A 23,535-nucleotide genomic window follows, 5' to 3' on the forward strand; every position below is an offset into this window, starting at 1 on the left:
CAGTTGGCAAAGTTAAATTTGATCATCTGCTTTTTCAGAAGGTATATTAATTCCTGACTGAGAGCAAGTGATGAAATTGTGGTCTGTAATTATATCTCAGAGAAATTGTGCAACTGCAGCTGTGATTAACCAGTGACATGTTCAGTGTAAGCTACCACTTTGATCAGTGATAATCCATACTTGGCATCCAAGCTTGACAAATACATAAAATGGCATTATACATTCTCTAGGTTCTCTTTAGGCATAGCATTCCTGATGGAGGATGAAAAGGCAATGTCAGTCAGCTTCTTTGTGGTAGAGTTAACCTGGGATGTTTGGCTTGTGTTTCTACCTATATGACCTGTAATCATGTTTACTCATAGATGCAAATATGCTTCAAATTTTGATTGGAATGACTTGTTAAACATTCATATGAAAGCTATCACTTTGGGTTTTTTTTCTAATGAAGAAACAATGGCCAGCTCAGAAGCCATCAGTTTAATTCCTTTAACTTTTGCATTGTTTTTGAAAGTAGCTTAAAACTGACTTGAGTCAAAAGAACTATGGCCAAAAAAAAGATAAATCCTGTAAAAATGCATGGAGAGTACCTGAGTGAGAATAACCCTGGCTGTGATTAAACAGAAATATGAAATAGATGGAGGACTGAAAGGTCAATTGTAGAGAGAAATTACTACCTCCACTAGCAGCTTCATGTCTTATATCTATAAGACAGGTTGCTCAGGTTAAAATGATATATATTCTATATACGTCTAAACTGACCTCTAGGAGATTGTATTAGGAGTAGGCCTGAGTGGAAAAATTGATTGGAGGGTGGTGTTTAAATGGAGTTGTTTGGAGGTTTGAAACAGAAAACATTTACAAATAATCTCTAATATATCACTTCAGACATGGAATTTGACCCAATAACAATTATTTTTTTTAATTTGGCCTTTTCCATTACATTTTAAATGGAATTTCATTTCAAGGTAAAATTAAGTAATGGATTGGGAATGGGTTGTTTTTTCCCTGATCCTTACATATGATGATTGCTAGATGAAATAATGTTCTATTGGCTTCAAACCAGTGCCAGCTTTAAGACAATAATTTGTTGCAATGTTTTGCTGCTATTCTGTGTGTATTTATATAGACATAAAAATAGAATATTCTTATGCATATAAAAAAAAAAAGAATTATAAAAATCTGCAGTGGTGCATATGTAAACAACACTTGACTTTTTCCTACATAGAAGGGAATTGCTGAGTAGCCAGATCCATGGTTCCTAGACAAGCACCATGTGTTACTAACTACCTTAATGCATTTTTCAGTATCCTGCAGCCTAGTTAAACTGTGGTGTATAAATATATTAATGCAGGAGAATCCATTTCCAGACAATATCTTGGCCTTCAAAATTTTTATAAACTGGAGTTTCTTAAGACCAAGTCCAACTCTATTAATTAATGGACAGAGTCCATGCTAGGAAGTAGAGGGCTTTGATGTTGCAGCTGCACTGGAATAAATCACATGGAGTTATAGTATATTTAGCTGGTAGAACATAGAACAAGTATTGTTTTCTTCCTTAATATTTCCTCAGTGAAAAATAATTTCTACTATAGAACCTATGTTAATAGTGCCTCCATTTTATACATTGCTTTTCTATTCTTACTAACTATTTGTTATACTTCATTGTTATTAAAATCAAACATTCTTAAGATGAAAATCGATCCAGGAGTGGTAGTTACTGCAGAATCTGGAGCATCACAAATATCATTAACAATGCAATTGAACATTGAATTGAATATCTCAGAACTGTGGCTTGCATTTACTTCTAAAATGACTGATTTGAGCACATCTGTATTTTGGAGGTCTGTTGTCAACTCGAGTTAGATTTTCAGGACTGAATAAAATTGTCTTCATCTGTCTTCTTTCCAGCAGCATAGCTCTGTCACACTTCTCAGCTGAGCTTGCTGGAGATGAAGAGAGGCTTCCTTGACTCTTCAGAAAGAAAGAAGGTTGGAACAAACAATTAGGTGAGTTTAAAAGAAGCAACTGCAGCATCATTTTTCTATGAATCTCTTTGTCACAGATATGGTATCAGATTAATCTCTGTGAAAAATGTAGGTAAGGATTAATTAAAAAAAACAGTGAATTAGTAGAGGTAGGTATTTAATCAAGATTTGATTCCTTGTAGGCTGATTTGATAGAACTTTTGAATAATACTTAGTGTGTATATGAATGCAGTACATTTTGAACAAAGATTTTCTGCTCAAAATTTCTTGTGGGTAAGCTGGATCAGTTGTGTAGATCCAAGTAAGTTTCTTTACATCAAAAGATCAACTGTTCTTTCAGAATCAAGTTTCTAATGCAAATAGAATTATTAACTGAAAAATTACTTTCCAGATATACTATGTTTTAAAATTATTATTTCTTTTTTGCATTCACCTATGCTACAGAATTCCTCTTAACAGACTTCTTAACTAGAAGTGTATAAAAAATTAAGATGAGCAGTGTGAAGACAGTCAAACTGAAGTTCAGGTTCAGGACTTTATTTGAACACTCTTGGCTTACACTCTTTGGAGGTCTGCTCAAGATTTATTGCTGATAAAGTATGCATATTTTGATTTTATTCTAACATCCAAATATTGTTTTCCAAATGGTGAAGGTATCATACAAGGATAGTTTTCTGACTCAGTGTTAGTCAGTTCTACAGCTGATATTTCTTCCAGCCATTTTAGAAGTGTTTTTGACTGGGACAGCCCTCTGCCATGAGAATCATAGTTTGTGCTTAGGGAATGGACTACTCTTTCTACTTTACAAGGAAAACAGGCATTGAAATTCCTTCTTCTGAGAAAAGTGTCTCAGTGCCACAGAATGCATCCTGATATCCCTGCCAAGGGACTTGATGCTGCAGAGAAAGTCTTAGACTATTTTCCAGTTTCTAGATTTTTTTTCTTTGGTAACAGGAGTATTTGGGGTCCTTACAATATCCAGTTTGAGAAAACTAGCTTGTGACATTGTTTTAAATTTATTTCAGAACAGATATCATTTTACTGAGAAAAACAAACAAACAAAAACACCAAAACCCCCCAAAAAAACAATACCCAAAGCAAAGGGGAAAAATACCATTTCAGACATGGTGAAATAAGTGAGAAAACAAATGAAACTAGTACTGTGGTGATGTATTTCATTCACGTCTAGATTTAATTGTTAAAACTGAAGGAGTTTGCTTCAGGGAAGAAGTGAATATGGTCATAATTCCTGTCAGTTCTGTAACTTCAAGAGTTGGTGTATCCTTCAAATAACAGACATCAAATTACAGGCAATGCTCCCTTCAATAAAAAAACATTATCTTATGGTAAAATTGCCAACACTTATACTCTATATTGACTTCAGTGTTATTCTTTGTCTCTGCACAGTTCACCTTTTCTTCCTTTATCTTTATTTTCTACACTCTGTGCTTCAAGTGTGCTTCCAAGGGTGGATTTCCGAGAAACAGACTGAAAGAAATTAAAGAGCTTCTCATTACTGGCTAATTGGTAGTGCCCGAGGCCATATATAACTTCACGTAACTGACATGAAGTTATAGCTTATATGAAGTTCCCCTTCACAGCAAAGCTGTGCTGTACACATGGTTTGAATTAGATCTTACTTTGTTTCAAGTCTTCATTAATGCAGGTAGATGTATAAGAATGTTATACACATCCAATGAGTAGGGGCATCAGCAACATAAAAAAAATAAGGGTTTTCATTCCTCCAGAACTAATTCTGGGTAGTGTGGTGCACATAACTTAATTTTCTGTATCTACTTCATCATTAAAATTGCCAAATACTAGTTCATTTTTATTATTAATTTTCTATAGTCTTTACTGAACAGGATTTTTTTCAGTGTGAAATTAGTTTTCTCAACCTCACTGCCTGAGATGTCATAGGAAGTTGAGGTTCTGAGAAAGAGGCTGATGCCTTACACGGCTGATAGAGATGATTTCTCCTGTCTTCTAGCAACACTTGATGTGGCAGACCTATCAGGGAGTTCATGATTATCAATAAAATGGTTCATGGCAGTAGAAATGCAGAGGAATATGTATGTACATCAGTTTCAGAGAACTAAGTACAGATTTCAGAAGATGTAAAAGAGTAGAGCAGTTGCTTTGATGCTGACTACTTAAGCATACAAATGTTATTCTGTTGTCTTGGCAAGTGCCAGTTTTACTCTGATTTGAGTGGTTGGGGTTTTTTTTTTTTTGGTTGTCATTTTGGTTTTTTTTCCCCTCCTGTCTTTCTTTCCTTGCTAAACTTCCACTTGTTGAGCTATATGCTAATGCAGCAAGCTCAGTCAGGTGAAGAATGATAAATTTAGAAAAAAGATTGCATGTTTGCATAAAATGTGTCAACAGGAGAGCTAAACTCTCAGGAATAAAAGCCTCACAATTGTCACTGGAAAGCTCAAGGACAAACATTAATATAGGACCTGGGACACAGCCTGATAGAAAAGGAGGTGAGATTTGAAATAACAGGGGATGGCATTGAACACTGAGGTGATAAATATGACAGCTACTATACTCCTGAGGCCAGGATGGAAAAATGTATACAATCAATATGATTCAATGGAGATGTATATTTATTGTGATGGGTTTATCATACAATATTTTTATGTGCAATAATCTGTAAGTAGTTGGCTCTTTCTTTGCGGTAAAGCCAACAGAACTAAAGAACTTGGACTGTACACATGTTGAGTAACCTCAGCTCAAGCATACTGTCCCGTTAACTTCCCATGGTGCCTCAACTTTTAGTTTATGAGCATAGTGGAAATACTACATGCAAGAAGAATCAATCACTGTTTTATTGTGGTCAGTAGAAGACCTTGGTGACCATAAGCTTCTAGAACAGCTTATATGTCTGAACAGTAAAATACATCTCTACCTGTGGCAGTGCTACCAGCAGAGGATTTAATTTAACTGGTATTTTCCCTGTAGAGATCAGAATGTTGCAACCTTCTGATCTGACCCTCAGTGTTGTTTACTTCCTCATTAGAGTCCGATGAGTATGTCTGCACTTTGATCTAATGCACACAGTGTGCATTTATAAATTTCCTTGGCAGGCACTATCTCTGCTTTATTTAGTGAACAGCATTATTGAGATCACGCTTCTGACTAAGCCCTTTGGCTGTAGCTCTTCTGTTTAGTCTAAGCAATGAATGCTAAGTAACCATAATAGAAAAAGGATCAGAAGCCTCCCCAGATAGGCAGTTCTATTAATATACTTTAAATATCTTAAGAGAAATCACAGCAGCAATTTTAGTGTTGCATGAGATCTACCTTAGACCTAAAGGTTACATTTCAAGGTGGACAGATACAAACTATACATCTTTATGCATATATGTGCATGAACCTGCTTTCATATCACGAAAAAAAGATCAGATTTGAAATGTATCAATTTATACTTCAGCCCCAATCTCTGGAACATCTAGTTCAACAGGTACTTTTGACAGTAGGATTATACCATAGAGTTCAAGAAATTGGAAAATTGAGGAAATTGCAGAATAGTAACTATTACTGTAATTGGAACAGCAGGGATTAAAAAAATAATTATATTGGTCTGACAAACAACTGCACCTGGAACTTTACTTATCAAATAGATTTTTCTCAGTTTTCTGCAGCATTGTGTATTTTTCATTAAGTCTATGAATCGCAATTATTTTCCCTGGAACTCAAGCAGTAGAGGTCAAATGTAATTGTAGTGATGACTTTGCTCTCTCAAGAGAAGGAAACTTTTTTTTTCTTTTAAGCTGACACTGTTGTTTACCTGGTAAAGCAAAACTGATTGACTAACAGTTGCCTTAAGCTAAAAGTTCTTCATGCTCTTTCACATTTTCAGTGAGTACTTCAGTGATTAGGAATAAAATAACAAGATTAAGACCATGTTAAATTATTATAACAAGGACTGGAAAACAGGCCTTTAGTACATTTTATTCACACCTCTTCCAAATCTCAATTTAATTCCACTCATTTCTTCAGTATGAAAATGGCATTAACCATTGAACACTTGAATTATGCAACAAGAAAAACTCCCACATCATTGTTTTCAGTTCTTTTTGAGTTTTGCCTTTTAAAGGCAAAAGGGTTTGTTCCTCTAGCCAAATTGTATTTTAAAAGTTATATTATAGATACATTTCATGAAAATTTTGTGCAGAGCACATTCATTAATTTTAGGTACTCAGACAAGATTTTTTTAATTAGAGTATCTAGACTGGCACAGGACAGAATATGGATTTTTTTTTTCCTGGCAATCTGTGTGCCTTTTAAAACAGTTACCAGTTCTTTGGAATCATTTGGAAAATGTTCTGACATTGTTCACCTTTAATTCATACAAGTCTCTAAAAAACACCAATGAATTCTTCACACAGATTAAAGCTCTGATAATGTGAGCATTTGGCAATTAATTTTGGCCAAGTGAATGTCTCTCATTTGGCATCCTTGAATATCTATATTGGTATCTTAATGCTGGTGAAAAGTCTCTAAGACCTGCTTGGTTTTTCTACCTTCCCAGGAAAGGAGGATTAGATCTGTTAGTGATGATGGACCCATTTGTGAAACAAAGCAAAATGTGTCGCCATTTATGCTCATGCTTCATGCTAAGATATGAAGGACTGTAGTTAATTAGTTAAGTGCACTTCTAGATAATTTATTGGATATCCAACTTCTGCAAAATTCTTCCTGATTTTGGCAGAAAAATGTATGTTGTTCAGCAGGTATGATGATAATCACTAGGAGATCTGTTTAGCAATCATGTTTATTCTGCAAGTATTTGAAACACCTCCATCTTCTTAACAACAGGAAAATACTTCAGAATGTAAGTGGTAAACAATGATCTGTAACCACTACACATGGCAATCTGGGCTGACATATCTAAACATCTGAGACATCTCTACCATAGCTGATTTCTGTAGGATGATAATGCACAATGCCATAGGCAATTCACTTTAGATATGCTTCTCTGAGAAAACTGGATTGAGATCTGAACCTTCTACATTATTTATATAACATAATATCAAGCTGAGATAAAATCCCCACTTCTCACTTGCTTTCAGTTGTATTTATAATTGATGTCCTATTGTGACAAGATGTAACTAATAATGCATTTGACCTTCCTGAAGGTCGATGCTTAAAAAAAAAAAACAAACCCTGGTTAAGCCAGAAAATGGAAAACTCCTACTTAGTTTGCAAGAAATACTTTGTACCATACAGTCACTTGAACCTTAAATGATTTAACCTATACGTTTGTAAAACTGAATTGTGGTAGAAAAAGTGATCTGTGGTAATGCTGTCGGTGAGCAGCTGCTCTGGCATTCCTTCACTTTTCACTTATTGAGCAGTGTAGGACTGTAATATAAAGTTAATGAAGTCAGTAACCTGTACTAAATAAGCAACATGACTTTATTCCATGTATAGAGTGGAATAACTTATAGATAACACTATGAAAAATGACTACTCAGTGATTTCATACAACATATGTAGGTGTAGATAAGAGATACTGTTTCTTTAACACTTTATCATATTATGACAATTTAATTTCCTACTGAGTATGAATAATTTCACTGTGAAATAATTTATCACCAATATTAATTCAGATGTTGGATGATCTCTCAAATCAGCTGGCTATAGTACTTAAATCCCAAAGATTTTAATTTAAAGTACTCTTGTTAATATCATACTCTTTTTCAATAACTGCTGTGTTCCTTTGAAAAGTGAAAAGATTTACAGTCAGAATGAGTGAGTCTGTTGCTAATTTGACTAGGAAAATTTTTACAAGATAATACTTCCATTAGTTAACTCTTGCATAATCAAATGGCAGATAAGCATGAAGTGAATCTAAAGTTTCCTTTTCCTTAAAAAATAAAGCCTCATCCACCCAAATCTGGAATCCAGAGGTGAGGAAAAAAAAAAAACAACCCCCCCAAAAACAACAAATATCAGAAACTCATAGCTCACATATAATGATGTCTGTGTAACAATATAAGACACTGCTTTGAGAATTTTGGCTCTACTTGTCCCTAAGAAGCATTCTGAAGATTATGTTTGGTTTTTTGTTGTTTTTTTTTTTTTTTAATAACTTAAATACCACAGTGATAAGTGCTCTAGAAGACCTGATGATAAAAATAATTATCACATTCTCAGCTCAAAATTTGAATTTTGTACAGTAAATAACAGTGCCTGCAAGAAAAAAATTGGTGTGTCTACTCATTAACCTGCTAATGCCTGTCTTTGTTAAACCACAAAGCTTCATCCATAAATAAATGAGGGCAAGGTTAATTCCAGTAAAGGATCTCTAATTCTGTCCCTTCTAATCTTTTCTATGCAGTCAGTTTTAAGTCTCACATACCAGGGGAAAACACAAATTAATGCCAATGAGGGCAATACAGCAGCAGAAAGGTAGAGTACACTGATGAATTGTCATGAGGATTTGCATATCAAATTCAAACTCCTGTTAGCAATGCAGTAAATTCTTCTTACTCTGCAAAATGATGGTGTAACCATCTGTTTTCATATTGTTTGGAATCCATCTCCAGTATTAAATATGTTAATATGAAGGCAGTATATATCCCTTTTCTTACCTGTCTTGGTAAACTCTAAAGCCTGGAGTTATCTTGGTGCCATATATATTTCTAACCTGTGGATGGGTTTGGCTGCATTCTGAGCTTTGTCCAAAATGAGATTCTCAGGAAGAAGAATGTCAGTGGACTTAGTTGGAACTCCTTTGAGCTACTGTTCCCTTTGATCTTTAAAATGAATCCTCACAACTCAGAGATGATCAGTGGCCAAGGCTTAGATAGGTTTCACTGGTCCACGCACAGCCTGCATGTTAATGAGCCTACAAGTTAGATTACCTGGTTGTTTCCTTTTGGGCCATTTAGAAAGTTAGGGAAATGTTGTGACATCTTAGTTTATTCTTCTTTGTGCTTGTCTCTCAACCTTAGCTTTTAGTTATTGGTTTGGAAATGCCAGTCTTACAACATTGGATTTCATTACCTGTTATCCTATTATTCCTACAAGCTTCTTGCATTGTGGTATTCATTGGATATCCAAAGGCATTTGGATGTTAAGTATTTGAAGTTCAGCTAATTTCTCACTATATATTTCATTACTTTCATGTTATCCCTAATATGACATTGATGTGAAACTTGTAATACATTTGTTTGGGACTAGTTGATGATTTTGCTGTGGTAAAATAAGTGGAGTTGCGAACAGTAGAAAAGGTCTTATCTGGAGCCTAAAATAATGAATCTGAATGTTCAGTGAGAGGCTGAACAGATTAAGTTATAATTCATAGACTGACAGGGAAACTTTTTTTTCTGTTCTGGATGATGCTGGGGGGTTTTAGCCCTTTTAAAACTTACCACTAGGCCAAAGAAGAAGAACATTGTTAACCCTTTTTAGCAAACCACAGCATTTAAATGCAGTGGGAGGTGAAGAAAAGTAACTTTCCATATTTACCAAGGTATGTTCCATTGCTCAAAATGTTCAACTTCAATTGTTATTTTTGGATTCTCACAATTAACAATTGCTTTTGCTGGGAAGCTGTCCCTGCCAATCAGTGTACATATGAATGGCCAAAGTTTGCCTACATTTCTGTTTATCATTGCAGTAAACTTGTTCAGTAAAGAAAACAATCTGTAGAAGATATAGTTTGATAGATCATCAAATTCTCAACATTAGGACAAAGAAAGAAAAACTGTTAACCATATAAGAAATTTTAATTATAGGCCATGCATAGTGGTTGAGAACAGGACTCCTAAGGGAAAAAAGCCCCCACACTTTTATTAGGATTTAAAAAACTGTGTCCAGAATGTGTGGCTCCATCAATCTTCAAGATCAAATACACCCTTGTTTTGTAAGACGGTAGCCTTTATTTTCTGTTCCTAGAATGGGAAGACAGATAAATGTTTGAAGTACAGCTCTCAAAGTAAGGAAGAAAATCTCTCATTTTTGTAAGCAGAACTTAAAATTTTCCAGATATTATTACTCTAGTTTAAAACTCTTGAATTCATTACAGTTAGCAGCACAGGTGAACTGAGATGCAGCTTTATTTCCCATCCCCCCCCCCCCCCCCCCCCCCGCCTTTTCTTTTTAAGAAAACACATTTCAGACTTTTATGACACATTTCTTGCAGTTCTAACTAGTTGCAAGACTAAAGGATAAAACATTTTGAGCGGAGAAACACCCCCTCCCCCACCCCAGCTTTTACTTTGATGTATGGAATAAAATCCTTGTTTGAATTACCACTGAAGTTTTCCCCTATGTCCTAGGAAACTTCGTTGCTCAATGTACAGAACACTGACTGAGCATTTGAGGTTGGTTTTATGTACAGCTTGCTCTACCATTTGTTTCTCTCATCTACTAAACATACTGTAAATGCCTGTGAAATTATTAGTGTGCATAATGTTATTTGTTTCCCAATTTAAATTCCTTTTGACACCAGACTGGAAATCTGTCCTCTAAACTAAGCATGCTTGTTTTTATCAGTGTCTCATTTTAAAACAAAACTTAAGGAGAATTGGTGAAAATAGACAGACATAGTCCTACTGAGACAGGATTTTGAAATTGGTACCCTTGGGATTCTGGCATTGCAATGTTTTATCAAGATGGTGACTCTCTGGCTGCTGGCATCCTGTCTGTAGAGCTCATAAAATTCATAACAGATTAGACTAATGCCTCATTTAGATCAGTATTCCAGCTCAGGCATGGGCTAAAAATGAATGCATATGAGAAGACGACTTGTGGTAAGTCTAATGAATGCTCTCCTGGCTTCTGAGGAAAAGGGGCTCCTTAAATCAGACATAGGCTTTTTGTTCTGAATCACCTGTCAGATTTTTCTTTTATGAATATTTCCTAAAGTTTGTGAATCCATGCATTCACAGTATCTTATGTCAGGAAGTTCCATGGTTCATGTTTTCATTAAGAGAAGTGCATGCCTGGTTTTTAATGTCAGACTTCCACTTGCTAATTATTACTTGAGGCATTCGTGGATTTGTAGTGGAAGAGGCAGGTAACTGTCTTTTCTTTCACCTCCCTCATATCTGCCATTATTTTGTCCTGGTTCTTGGTTAATGCTTTTCTAGACTGGAAATCATATCCTGTAAATACACTCCTTCTGTGTACAGGTTATTTGGCTACCTTTGATAATTTCTATCAGCTGTTTTCCCCAATTCTACTACATGCTTTTTCTCAGATGGAAGGGCCAGAATTTCACATAACAGTCATGATGTGGGCACAACACTGACTTTATCCAGTAGCATCACATTTTCTGAGATTTTCTTCTGTTGAATAATAATTCCTAAGCTACTGAACTGACATGTTCATAAGGCTATTAACTCAACCTAAGGTCTCTTTTGTTTTTGATAGGAGCTGACTCAGAATCAGTAACTGGGTGCATGAAGGGAGAACTGTTCTGTGGGTTTTTTTTGATAACGTTGTAGCTTTGTGTTTGTCTGGTTTGAATGCCATCTGCTGTTTTGTCCTCAGTCTCAATCACGGGGCGCCACAGAGTCTTTCCAAAATTCTTTTTGCAGTCAACTTTTTGTTTTTCCTCCCATGAAAAACTTATCACCAGTAGAAAACTTAATCTCCTCTCCATTCTCTTTTACTGATCATTCTTGAATGTATTGAGCAGCTGAGGCCCCAACAAAGATCCCTGTGGGATTCCACTGGTGCCTTCCCATCACTGAGAAAATCGACCATTTATTGCAGCTCTTTGTTTCCATTCTTTAAGTTAGTTATCCCTGTGAGGACTTCCCCTCTTATCTTATGTCCGCTTAATTTAAGACCCTTTGGTGACTGGACTCAGTTGAATACTTATGGAAATCAGAGCTGTCTGTGTTAGTCACCTCTCCTCTCTTCTCATTCCTTTTATTTTCAGTGATTTTTGTCAAAAAATTCTAGTGAACGGTGGAGTTTGTAAGAAAAAAAAAAAGAAAAATAGGTCATATTGACTCTGTTTTGAAGTACAGTCACTGCCTCATGGAGAAGAACATACCTTGTCACTAAATTTTCTCATAACATGTAGTAGTAGATGTTGCTGCACTTTCTAATGTTGGAAATATCCAGCGCAAGAAAATCCTATCTTCTGAAACTGTGTAATTATGCCTTGCATATGGGCACTTACTGATAAGAAACCTAGCAAACACAAAGACCCCTCTCCTCATATTCATTTTAAGGATAAAGGACTAAAAAGCCTACTATTTTGAAAAAAATACATTCAGTTTGCTGCAGCTTTAGCAGGTGTGTTGGTAATTTGGTAACTGCAGAATCATAGAATGGTAGAGGTTGGAAGGGACCTCTGGGGATCTTCTAGTACAACCTCATGCTAAAGCAGGTTTACCTAGATCAGCTTGCACAGGGGTACATACAGGCAGGTTTTGAATATCTCCAAAGGAGACTCCTAACCCTCTTTGGGCAGCCTGCTCCAGGGTTCCAACACCCTCACATCACAAAAGTTTTTTCCTTATGTCTAGGTGGAACCTCCTGAGTTCCAGTTTGTGCCCACTGGCCCTTGTCCTGTCACTGGGCACCTCTGAAAATAGTCTGGCCCCATCCTATTGACCCCTGCCCTTTAGATACTGATAAGCATTGAGAAGATCCCTTCTCAGGCTGCTCTTCTCTAGGCTAAACAGTTCCCAGTCTTTGATTTTAAGTTTGTGTGACTCTTATAATGTGATAACACAGATGAGTGCTGTAATCCAAAACAGGAATGTTTTGAGCATATACAGAATTCACAGTACTGCTTAGGGGCCTTTCTTTTAACCTGGTTTATTGAATCAAATCTAATGCCACTTTTCAGCTTGCTTTGTGATAAATTCTATATTGCAGTTCCTCAAATGTCAAAGTGTACCTTGTGCTCCATTGTAGAGACTGGAATAATAATTAAATCTACTCTGTACTATTTTCTCATTAAAAAAATCTTTGTTATATGAAATTATTGCATTCTCCAGGAAAAAAAAAACACAAAAAACTAAAGATATTTAAAAGCTTAGTGAAAAATAAGTATAAAGTACTCTAAAGAAATTTCTACTTCAGTTACTTTTGTGTGTAGTTTCTGTAATGGATTGTTAATAGGAGAAAGACTCAAATTTAAGAGAATCCAAAATATTTTATATACAAATATATGTGCAAAGTTTGTAATGAAGTTTTAACAGATGGCTTTATTTCTGATAATCCTTACCATTACAGAAAAAGCCAACTATAAAATTTTCTCAAAGGGTATCACAGAAAAAAATAGCAATTTGTGAAACTTGACCTTTCAGCTGCTATTCTGTAGGACAAAAGAACTTAAATGTGGGAATTATTTGTCTGATTAAAACCATAAATGATGTCACTTAAATCATGCTTGTGGTACACATTGATCTCTATTTACTTGGGTGTCTTGGTTCTAGTCTAAATTTCCAGAGACTTCAATAAATTTGATAGAACCAATAATAATTTTTATAGAATGCCCTTCCCTCTTCCCCCTTCTTTCCCAAAAAGAAACAGATTAGGTGGAGAGAGAGAAAAGGTAAGCACACCCAAACAAATGAATCTCACTCAATTTGGAAGTTAAAAAGAAAAGTTTAACAATAACTTTAAAAGGTATCTGAGGTAGGGAATTTACAAAGGATATATGGAAGGGAAAGCAAATACAAATAGTATAAATGCACCCCAATTTTGCCGGTGATGGCTTTGTCTGCCTCGTGGGTGATGGCCATGAGGTAAAACAAAAAGAAAACAGGAATAGGATGGTGATAGTGGTAAGACCGAGGCAGGAAGCGCAGAGAGAGAGAAACAGGAAGTCCCTCTGCTTTTGTGGCTTTTTAGACGAGAAGGGGGCTTGGGCTAACCATCACCTGGTGGTGTTCAGACCCACCCCTGGGGAGGGGCCAAGACCACCTAGGGTCAGGTTCAAGGTTACTCCCCCTGGAGAGTTAACCCTATACTTTGGGTAACCAGAAAAAAGTTTCCACGTACAATTACATGACAAAAGATCCTGAACTGGAACTTACTACTGAATTGGCATGTCTGAGACCACCTGTTTACTTGAATTGATCTTAATTTCTCTATAGATTGAGTTTTCTCTCCTGTCTTTGCTGTTTTGATATGTTCAAAAATTATACTGCTTTTTTTCATTATTGTTGCTAAGGAGTGATAAATCTGAGTCAGGATGAGCTTAAAAGGTATGAAATTACAAGGTAAAGGTGGTAATTGCTGAGCAGCAATGTGTGAAGACAAAAAAAAATCACACTAGTATATCTTCTCTTAAAAGCAAGGTTTTTTTGGCTATCTCTGAACTAGCTGCCATTCACACTGCCAGGAATCACTGGAGTTCAGTACATGCTAATTACTCAAGTTTTTCATGATGGGTTGTCACCCACATCCTTCTTGTTATGAATGACCTACTTCAGAGTTTGGGCATATCTAATCAAGCTGCAATAGCAGCATTTGGACTGTAATGTCGAAACAGCCTACATTTGCGAGAGAGGATGTCTCTGTATGTCTCTAAAAGCACTAATGCTGGCATAATGAGAGCTATAATGAGTACAAATAATAGACCACAGTAGCTGGCTGTGTTGTTGGATTTTGTATATTGGTTTTTTTTTTTTTTTACCCCTGAATATAATTCATCATAAGGCTTAAATCTAGATGTTGGTCTTTATAGTTATAAATACCTTTTTTCAATTCTATGTCCCCCATCTTCCATCTCAGACTAATTAAATGTGTTTGAAGGCAGGATTGTTTTGGGTCCAATATTTTAACTACTTAGTTGGTGCTAGAATGGAGGAGGTAATGGACTAAAATTTTCATGATTGAGAAGGCTGTAGATATGCCAAATGTGTTGCAAGAACTGTTCATCAGATCCCTCAGCACAAGATATAAGGGAAGACAAACTTGTAGTATTTTCTGCCACTGAAGGTTGTGGATGAAGACAGTATTACAGGATCACAGGATGTTAGGGGTTGGAAGGAACCCAAAGAGATCATCAAGTCCAACCCCCCTGCCAGAGCAGGACCGTACAATCTAGCTCAGATCACAGAGGAATGCATCCAGACAGGCCTTGAAAGTCTCTAGAGAAGGAGACTCCACAGCCTCTCTAGGGAGCCTGTGGCCCTTACAGTCAAGAAGTTACCCTTTGTGTTGAGGTGGAACCTCCTGTGCTGCAGCTTATATCCATTCCTGGAAGTGTTCAAGAAAAGACTGGATGAGGCACATAGTGTCATGGTCTAGTTGGATAGGGCTGGGTAATAGGTTGGACTGAATGATCTTGGAGGTTTCTTCCAAACTGGTTGATTCTGTGATTGCTTCTTGCCCTATCACAGGGAGCAAGTGAGCAGAACCTGTCTGTCTCCCCACCCAGCCCTCAAATATTCATAGACATTTATTAAATCCCTTCTCAGTCTTCTCTTCTCCACACTAAAAAGTCCCAGGTCTCTCAGCCTCTCCTCATAAGGCAGTGCTCCAGTACCCTAATCATCCTTGTAGCCCTCCACTGGGCTCTCTGATCCCTGATCCTCTTAAACTGGGGAGCCCGAAACTCAATGCAGTACTCAATCTGAGGTCTCACCGGGGCACAGTAGAGGGTGAGGAGAACTTCCCTTGATCTGTTGGACACACTCTCTTAATGCACCCCAGGATCCCATTGGCCTTCTTGGCCACAAGGGCACATTGCTGTGCCATGGATAACTTGTTAGCCACCGGCATTCCCAGGTGCCTCTCCACAGGATGCTCCCCAGCAGATTATCTCCCAACCTGTACTGGTGCAGTTTATTATTCCTCCCCATGTGCAAGACTCTGCACTTATCCTTGTTGAACCTTATTAGGTTCCTCCATGCCCAGCTCTGCAATCTGTCCAGGTCTCCCTGGATGGCTGCACAGCCTTCATCTGTATCAGCCAAGCCTCTCAGTTTGGTGTCATCAATGTCATTGATGAAGATGTTGAACGGCAATGGACTCAACATTGATCCCTGGGGGATTCCATGAGGTACAGCTCTCCAGCTGGTACCATTCATCACCACTCTTTGAACTCTATCTTGTAACCAGTTCTTAATCCACCTAATTGTCCACTCTTCTACCCCATACTTCCTGAGCTTTCTCACTAGTATGTCATGGGAGACATACTTTGGCTTTCCTTGTTGCCTTCCTATATGCCCTGACAACTTCTCTACAGTTCTCCCAAGTGACAAGTCCCTTCTTCAATGAACTGCAAGTTTCTTTTTTCCCTGAGATTTCCATGCAGGTCCCCTAGCATGTCTACTTTCTACATAAGGGAACACACCTAGTTTGGGCTTGGAGAAAGTGGCCTTTAAAAATTAACCAACTTTCTTGGGCTCCTTTACCCTCCAGAGCCTTAGCCCATGGGATTTCTGCAAGAGTATCTCTGAAGAGTACAGAAGTTAGCCCTGCAGAAGTCCAGGGTTGTGATCCTACTTGTTGTATAATACTAAAATTTATCGTGTCATGATTACTGTCACCGAGATGGTTCCCAGCTTTCATGTCCTCACCCAGTCCTTCAGTCCTTCTTAATTAGTTAATACAAGGTCCAGCAGTACATCTCTCCTTGTTGGTTCCTTCACTACCTGCATCAGGAAGTTATCATCAATACACTGCAAGAGCCTTTTGGACTGACTGTGCCCGGCTGTGTGAGCTTCACAGCAAATATGGGTGACTTCAATCACCCATAAGTACCAAGTAGTTTCCTCTAGAGGCTACCTCCGTTTGACTGTAGGAGGCCTCATCAACATCTTTTTCTTGGTTTGGTGGTCTATATTAGACACCTCAAATGGTTTCACCTTCCTTCCCACATCCCTTAATTCTTACCCACAAGCTTTCAATCTCTTCTGCCTCCACCCTTGGATAGAACTCAGCACATTTCAGTTTGTGTCACACATAGAGAGAAACTCCTCTGCCTCTTCTTGCTGATTCATCCTTCTGGAAGAGTACATAGCCATCTATGACAACATTCCAGTCATGGGGGTGTCCCACCATGTTTCAGTGATGGCAGTTTTATCATAGTCATTTAACCTATCACAGATCTCTAATTCCTCTGGCTTATTCCTCATGTTACATCTCTGGAGATAGGGAGATACAGTGTTTTAATGACACAGGGATGAATCTGGCAGTCCTGACACCAGAGATCAATCATGTCACATGAGTTTCCTTTCAATTTTTTTTCAGACACTGTCATGTATTTCTATATTTCTTGAAGGTGATACAAACTCAGTGAAAGAGAAGTATCAAGCATGACCTTACACAAATTATACACACACACTGCTTTGGATATGTTTGTTTTTTCTAGACGAATTCCTGTTGCAGGTGATGTTGTTTGTGGCACCAAACATGAAAAAAAGCCTTAAGGTTTTTTACAGCATGAGGGATATAAATTCTTGTGACAGAAGCCACTGTGACAATATTTGAACACTGATTTAGAAGCTCAAAGTATTTATGAAACCTCAGTGAACTTCTTCTCTAGATGTCCTTATGACATGAACTTTGTATTCCCGAACTCCAAAAGGGTAAACCAATAAAATGACTATCTAACCAACCTTGTCTATTGCTGTTCTAGGGGAGGACCTGAATCTGCAGATGTTTACATAATGTGGTCCAAATTTAGGGATTGGGTTGAATATTTATTTAGTGCATGTTAGTGCAGCCTTACTTTAAGTAGTAAAAATCTACAGAGCCAGATAAGTATCTGTCATATATAAAGTCTTCTTCAGATCATAGAATCATAGAATGGTCTAGGCTGGAAGGGACCTCAAGGATCATCCAACTCCAACCCCCTGCCATAGGCAGGGACACTTTCCACTAGAGCAAGTTGCTCAAGGCCTCATCCAACTTGACCTAAAATACAACTTCCCTGGGCAACCTGTTCCAGTGTCTCACCACCCTCACTGTAAAGAACTTCCTCCTAGCATCTATTCTAAATCTCTCTTCCAGTTCAAACCCATTGCCCCTTGTCCTGTCGTTACAAGACCTTGTAAATAGTCCTTCCCTGGCCTTCCTGTAGGCCCCCTTCAGATACTGGAAGGCCACAATAAGGTCTTCTCAAATCCTTCTCTTCTCCAGACCGAAGAGCCCCAACTCTTGTAGCCTGTCCTCATAGCAGAGATGCTGCAGCCCTCTGATCATCTATGTGGCTGCAGAGACCTGGTCTCTTTTGTACAGCCATAAAACTCTGGAAAATATATAACTGAGAGCAAGAAGAGCAAATTAGCCCACCAGGCATTAAAGACTTTGCAATAATAAACCAAGTCCTAACTAGTAATTTTCATTCATAAAAGCACTTATAGAAATAGCACTTTTGAAAGTACAAAAAAATTATGTCCCATTGTAGGAGTTATTCATTATTAATACATTTCTTATCAAGAAATGCTTTGAAATTATAACTCTTAGCAATCTATTTTGAAGACTGTGTACTCGTTGATGGTGTGGTGAGTTTCCAGCTAACGCAGGGTTGTAAATGCATTGTAAATGCAATTACAAGACTAAACATGAGTGACTGTGATTTGACAATGATTGAATAAACTTGAAATTACAAAAATGTTTGTTAAGAATAGAAAGTGAAACAACTTGCAAATCGTTCTCATTAAACGGCACACTTATACTTGAAGTGTTTTCAGCTTTGTTTTGCCAGTGGTCTGGATATTTAAGAAATGAAAAAAAAAGATGCTGAAATGCTTACCTCTTTCACAAAAAATAATGAAATTACCTGTTTAAATTTGAAGGAAGATAACTTAAAATTTATATTCAAGTCAAGCCTGTGCTGCATATTGAAGATCTTATTTGAAGGAGAGAAAAAAAAAAAGGAAGAGATATGTAGGTGCTATGAATCATTCTTTAATCTTCTGCTGAATATTTAGGAGTTAACAAATTCTTTGTTGTCTCTAGAACTACTTCATTTTCCCTTCCTAATTAATCTTCTTGTTTTTTTGAATTCTCTGTTTCTTTGACAGTAGAGAATAATGCCAAGGAGTATGTTAAGGAGTTTTTTCTTCAGAAAACTCTTCATAGCTGAAGGAGTGTGTGTGTGTGTGTTTTTAATGGTGGAGAGGATCAAAGAAATTGGATTTGAGGTGTTTAATTAAGTCTGTTCACAGACAAATGGTCTTGGTGAGTGACAGGTTGGCATGGTGCAGTCCACCAGGAAAAACAGCAATTAGAATGAACCTCTGGACTCTGCATCATGATTTTTTCAAGTTCAAGACACAGAACTAATTTAGAAAAGAAGTAACATGATGTTGACAGAGAATCAATAATGAAAGCCACCGTAGGATATTTCACTCATGTAAAGTTGCTTTAACCCCACCCTGCAATTCAACATTTGTTCACAATTTATGCAGTTTGAATTCTCTGGAGGTACTGGTTTATGAATATGCATTTTTTTTCCTTTCATAAAAATGTTGAAAATAAAATTAGCCATTAAGGATTTAAGAACTGTTTAGTGGAAGCAGTCAATTTTATATATATAAAATATAGTAAAAAAATGGAGTCCCACTGGAGTCAGTGACAAATACTTGTCTTGGCAGGACAGGAATCCTGCCAGTCTGGTTTTGACCCTTGCTGTCCTCCTTCTGGGGAGGGTCCGAGAGTTGAGTGGATGAGCGGTGAAACAGTGGAGGGTTTGGCCCCAGCAAAGCTGTGCCCTGAGGGCTAGGAGCCCAAATCAGGTGTCTTGTGTTGCCCCTCAACGTGCCTGTGTAGTCACAGGAGACACAAAGCTTCGAATTCATTGGCCAAAACAATGATGCTAGTGCCTATTGGCCAGTTTCATTTTCAAAATAACATCTTTAAATGCCTTTCAATGCTGACTCTCCACCAAGAAGCACCTTATTCATGGCTCATTTTCACTGAGAAGCATAGTGGCCATGTATTTGCAGTTTAGCAGCAACCCAGTCTCCTCTTCTTCCCTCTGCCTGGAGTATTTTGTATTTACCCTCAGAATCACAATCACTTGTTTTGGAAGTGTCTTTGTAAAGGAAACTTACTCAGGGATCAATGCGTTGTGAGTACATATGCTAGACTTCATGTTAAGGCTCCATAAGTGTAGTCAGAATTTTTCCTGTTTTCCAAGTTCTGATTGTTTAAACTGTTTAATTCTGTATTAGTAAATACCCTTTATGCAACTACTTCCTGTCAACCAAAACCTCAAAAAAATATTAGGGAATTTTCCTGATTTTTAAATATTAATAATAAAAATAATTTTCACAGAAAATTTAATATTCATAATTTGGAATAGATTATTAATTTCCCCAACAATACTTTCTTTGACTTCACTCAGGATATAAATTATTAACATAATTCAAGGTAGTGTAAGTTAAATATTATAGAATCATAGAATCAACCAGGTTGGAAGAGACCTCCAGGATCATCCAGTCCAACCTAACACCCAGCCCTATCCAGTCTCTAGAACTAAGGCAAGAATTTGCATTTGTGTTATCTACTGAGTGGAATTAATCTGCTTGACATCTGCCTAGTAAGTTCTGCTGTTAGGTTTCATTTTTGTTTTGCAAGGCAAGAAGAGTTAGTTATGATCTGATTTTGTGGAAACTGGAAAGGATTTAGGAAGGCCTGCAGGAAATCCATCCAATCTGTCTCTCACTCAACATCGTAGGCAGGTTTTCTTTTTTCCTGTAGGTGTTTAAAATGAGTATATTTGGCTGTATGTCTTTATTTTGTTTGATAGGTTGTCAGAGCACAGACTGATCTGCAAAGCGTGTATAGCTTTATTTAGTAAATTAATAAAGTGACACTCATTATAGCAAAAATATCAAATATTAAAGGCAGGTATATTGGGTAAGCTGTTCCATGTCTAGCTTTATTTCTTTATTGACTACCACCTATTTACTCTCTAAGCAGTATTGGGGGTTGTTTCTTTTGATTGTTTCCGTATGTTTATTCAAGGAGAATTGAAATTGGATTGGAATTCAGCATGTTATCTACATGTAAAAAAATCCCTTGTTGAAATGCTGTTATGATTATTATTATTTTAGTATGAAAGTGGAAATGTTATCCTGATGAGGAAGAGGCACAAACATAGCTTGGAGAATATGATAAAAAATTCAGGAAAATATTGTTTAGGGAGGCTAAACTTAGATGAATGGATCTCTTGCACTGCAGGTTTATAACAGCAGGACTGGTAATATAATGCTTTTCCATCCTACCTTCTTTCTGTAGAATTGGTCAATCATTTTCCTGTTTCCCATTCCCTACCCATTACTGGTATCTGCCTTCCTTTTTCTTCCACTTTCAAAATATCCCAGATCCTCTGTTGCTGACCGTCCCCTAAAAGTGAATAAGCAAGAGGACTAAAACACAGTAATGGAATTACAGAATTTTGAGACCTTATTTTGTCTTAACCTTATCACCATGTTCCAGTATTTATAGGGTGGCTTCAAAGAAGATGGAAAGTATCTTTTATGAAGAGTCATATGGAAAAGACAGGGGATAATGGCTGCAAGTTACTCCTTGGGAGATTATAATTGGACACAAAAAGATGATTTTTTTACAAGAACAGTAAACCTTTGGAATAGTCTCCCCAAGGACTAGGTGGAGTCTTTGGCACTTTCAAGATTCAGTTGGACAGGGTGCTGGGTTATCTTGTCTAGACTGTGCTTTTGCAAGGGAACTTTGGCCCAGATGAACCTTGAGGTTTCTTCAAGTCTGGTATTCTGTGATTACGTTAGCTCTTAAAAACTCATCTGTTATGATGCACCCAAGTGGCTTGCTTCAGGCTGTGCAGCCATACAGCTGGCCTGCAAACCCTATCCATGCATGATCCAAAGGGATATGCATGATGCATGTTACAGTGAAATTTTAATGGTCATTTTTCTTGGTATATTTAAACATTTTTTTTCCTTTCCCTTGTTTTTTGTATCCCTAGCCATAATGACTTTGGAAGCAATCTGATTTGTACTGTGCTAGGAAATGGAGTGTCCTAAAGGTTGAGATGTGCCAAAAATCTTTCAATTATCAAAATTACTTGATGTGGGTACTTGGGTGTGAAGGCTCATACCTTCCTTTACATATGACCTTTACTGAGGAAAAAGACCAATTGGTTAAATGGCAGCCAATTTGTTAAAAAATGATTGAGCAAGAAAAACAGGTAATCAAAATAAAAATATCCCTGACAATGGTGTTTAGTGGGGAACTTGAAGGATTTAGATTCCCATCAAGTGACAGCAGAATCAGATGAAGAAGCAGTGATGCTTTTCTTTGAACCACAGTTTTCTGACAAAACCTCTGGATTCATCACAGGGCACCTTCTGCCAGGTTTTACTTAGCTACAAGAATTAACCTACTGTCCTGGAGACAGCAAAAATATATGAGGAGGAAAATAGGAGACAGATGCCCTTGCTGTAGAGAGGGCAAACCTTTGGTCAGAATCAGGACTACTGAAAGGACAAAGTAGAAAATTGTGCTGTCATCTAAAAGATGGCCTTAAAGATTATGGCTTCTGCTCGTGGTCTATGGGACAGTGTGTAGTTAGTTTTTTTTCTGGTTTTAATGTTCCCTTTCATTTGCCTCTAAGATACCATTTCAAAGCAGTTTCTTGATAGCTGAGACTCAAGAGCAGACACAGAATTCTGTTCACTGGGGCATTTTGAGTTCATTCTTGTTAGGTGTTTGCTAAATCTCCATGATACTAAAATAAGTTTCTTGGAATTAATATGTGGCAGTTATTTCAATTAAACATTTGCTAAAGGCTTTTAATGCCCTTATCAGTAAAATTAAATGTAGCCTTAGGTTAATTTGATCATGGTCGTGTACTGCTTTGGAAAGACAAACTACTAAACAAGAAAGAAATGCTATTATTTTACTATGTTCTGGATTCTGCAGTACCATGGTTACTTTCTGCTAATATTTCTTTTCAGTGATGGAAACTATTAAAATTTAACTCCCCTTGAAATACTGATGAATATCAGTTACCTGCAATATTATTTGCCTAACTTTATCAGATAAACAGAATTCTATGTATTATGGGTCATATTTAGCTCTCAGGAAGCTCTGTTCTACAGGAGCAGATGGAAAAAATCTCTAATGTAGAAAAATATGCAACTTAAACAGAAAAAAAAATCATAACAAATAAGCAAAAACCCCCAACACAAGCAGTGTCCCAGGCAGATACAGAAGTTTGTGCTGATGCCTAACTTTAATTCAATCAGAATGAAAACAGTGGTTTCAGCTTCAAAATTTAAGTATCTTTTCAGTGCAGAAGGGGAAGAATTTATTATTTTTTGTTGCAGTGTGTGAGTGTTTCTCCTATGCTGAGGGATCTCAGCCACAGAGGAGGAACAATGGAACTCTCTTTTCCAGATATAGTATGAGCATGTAATCTGTATTTACTGTATGAGTCCCTAATTAGGTTATCAACTAATCACCCATTTAAACACCATGGGTCATGATGGCCCTTAAACAAATGTTTGCATATTGCTGTAAGTACATATGCTTTCCTGAGCATGCAGCAGTGCCAAGGAAAACTGAAAATGATACAGGTGAAATGATCCAGCCAAGGTTCCAGCACTCAGAATCAGTGCTCCAG

The 23,535-nt window shown here is 37.1% G+C and overlaps 1 protein-coding gene across 5 annotated transcripts in view; it reads left to right on the forward strand.

Annotated features, from left to right (window-relative positions):
• TENM1 (teneurin transmembrane protein 1) overlaps window positions 1–23,535 on the forward strand; it is a 926,028-nt gene that overhangs the window by 178,055 nt on the left and 724,438 nt on the right. For 4 of the 5 annotated variants that reach the window (XM_064159463.1, XM_064159467.1, XM_064159461.1 and 1 more), the window contains exon 4: window positions 1,909–2,006. The gene's annotated coding sequence lies outside the window, so the exon portion shown is untranslated. The remainder of the gene's footprint in view (window positions 1–1,908; window positions 2,007–23,535) is intronic. The other variant, XM_064159465.1, reaches the window with a different exon arrangement.

Source organism: Pogoniulus pusillus, chromosome 19 (genome assembly GCF_015220805.1).
Source record: "Pogoniulus pusillus isolate bPogPus1 chromosome 19, bPogPus1.pri, whole genome shotgun sequence".
In the NCBI taxonomy this organism is placed as follows: Eukaryota; Metazoa; Chordata; class Aves; order Piciformes; family Lybiidae; genus Pogoniulus; species Pogoniulus pusillus.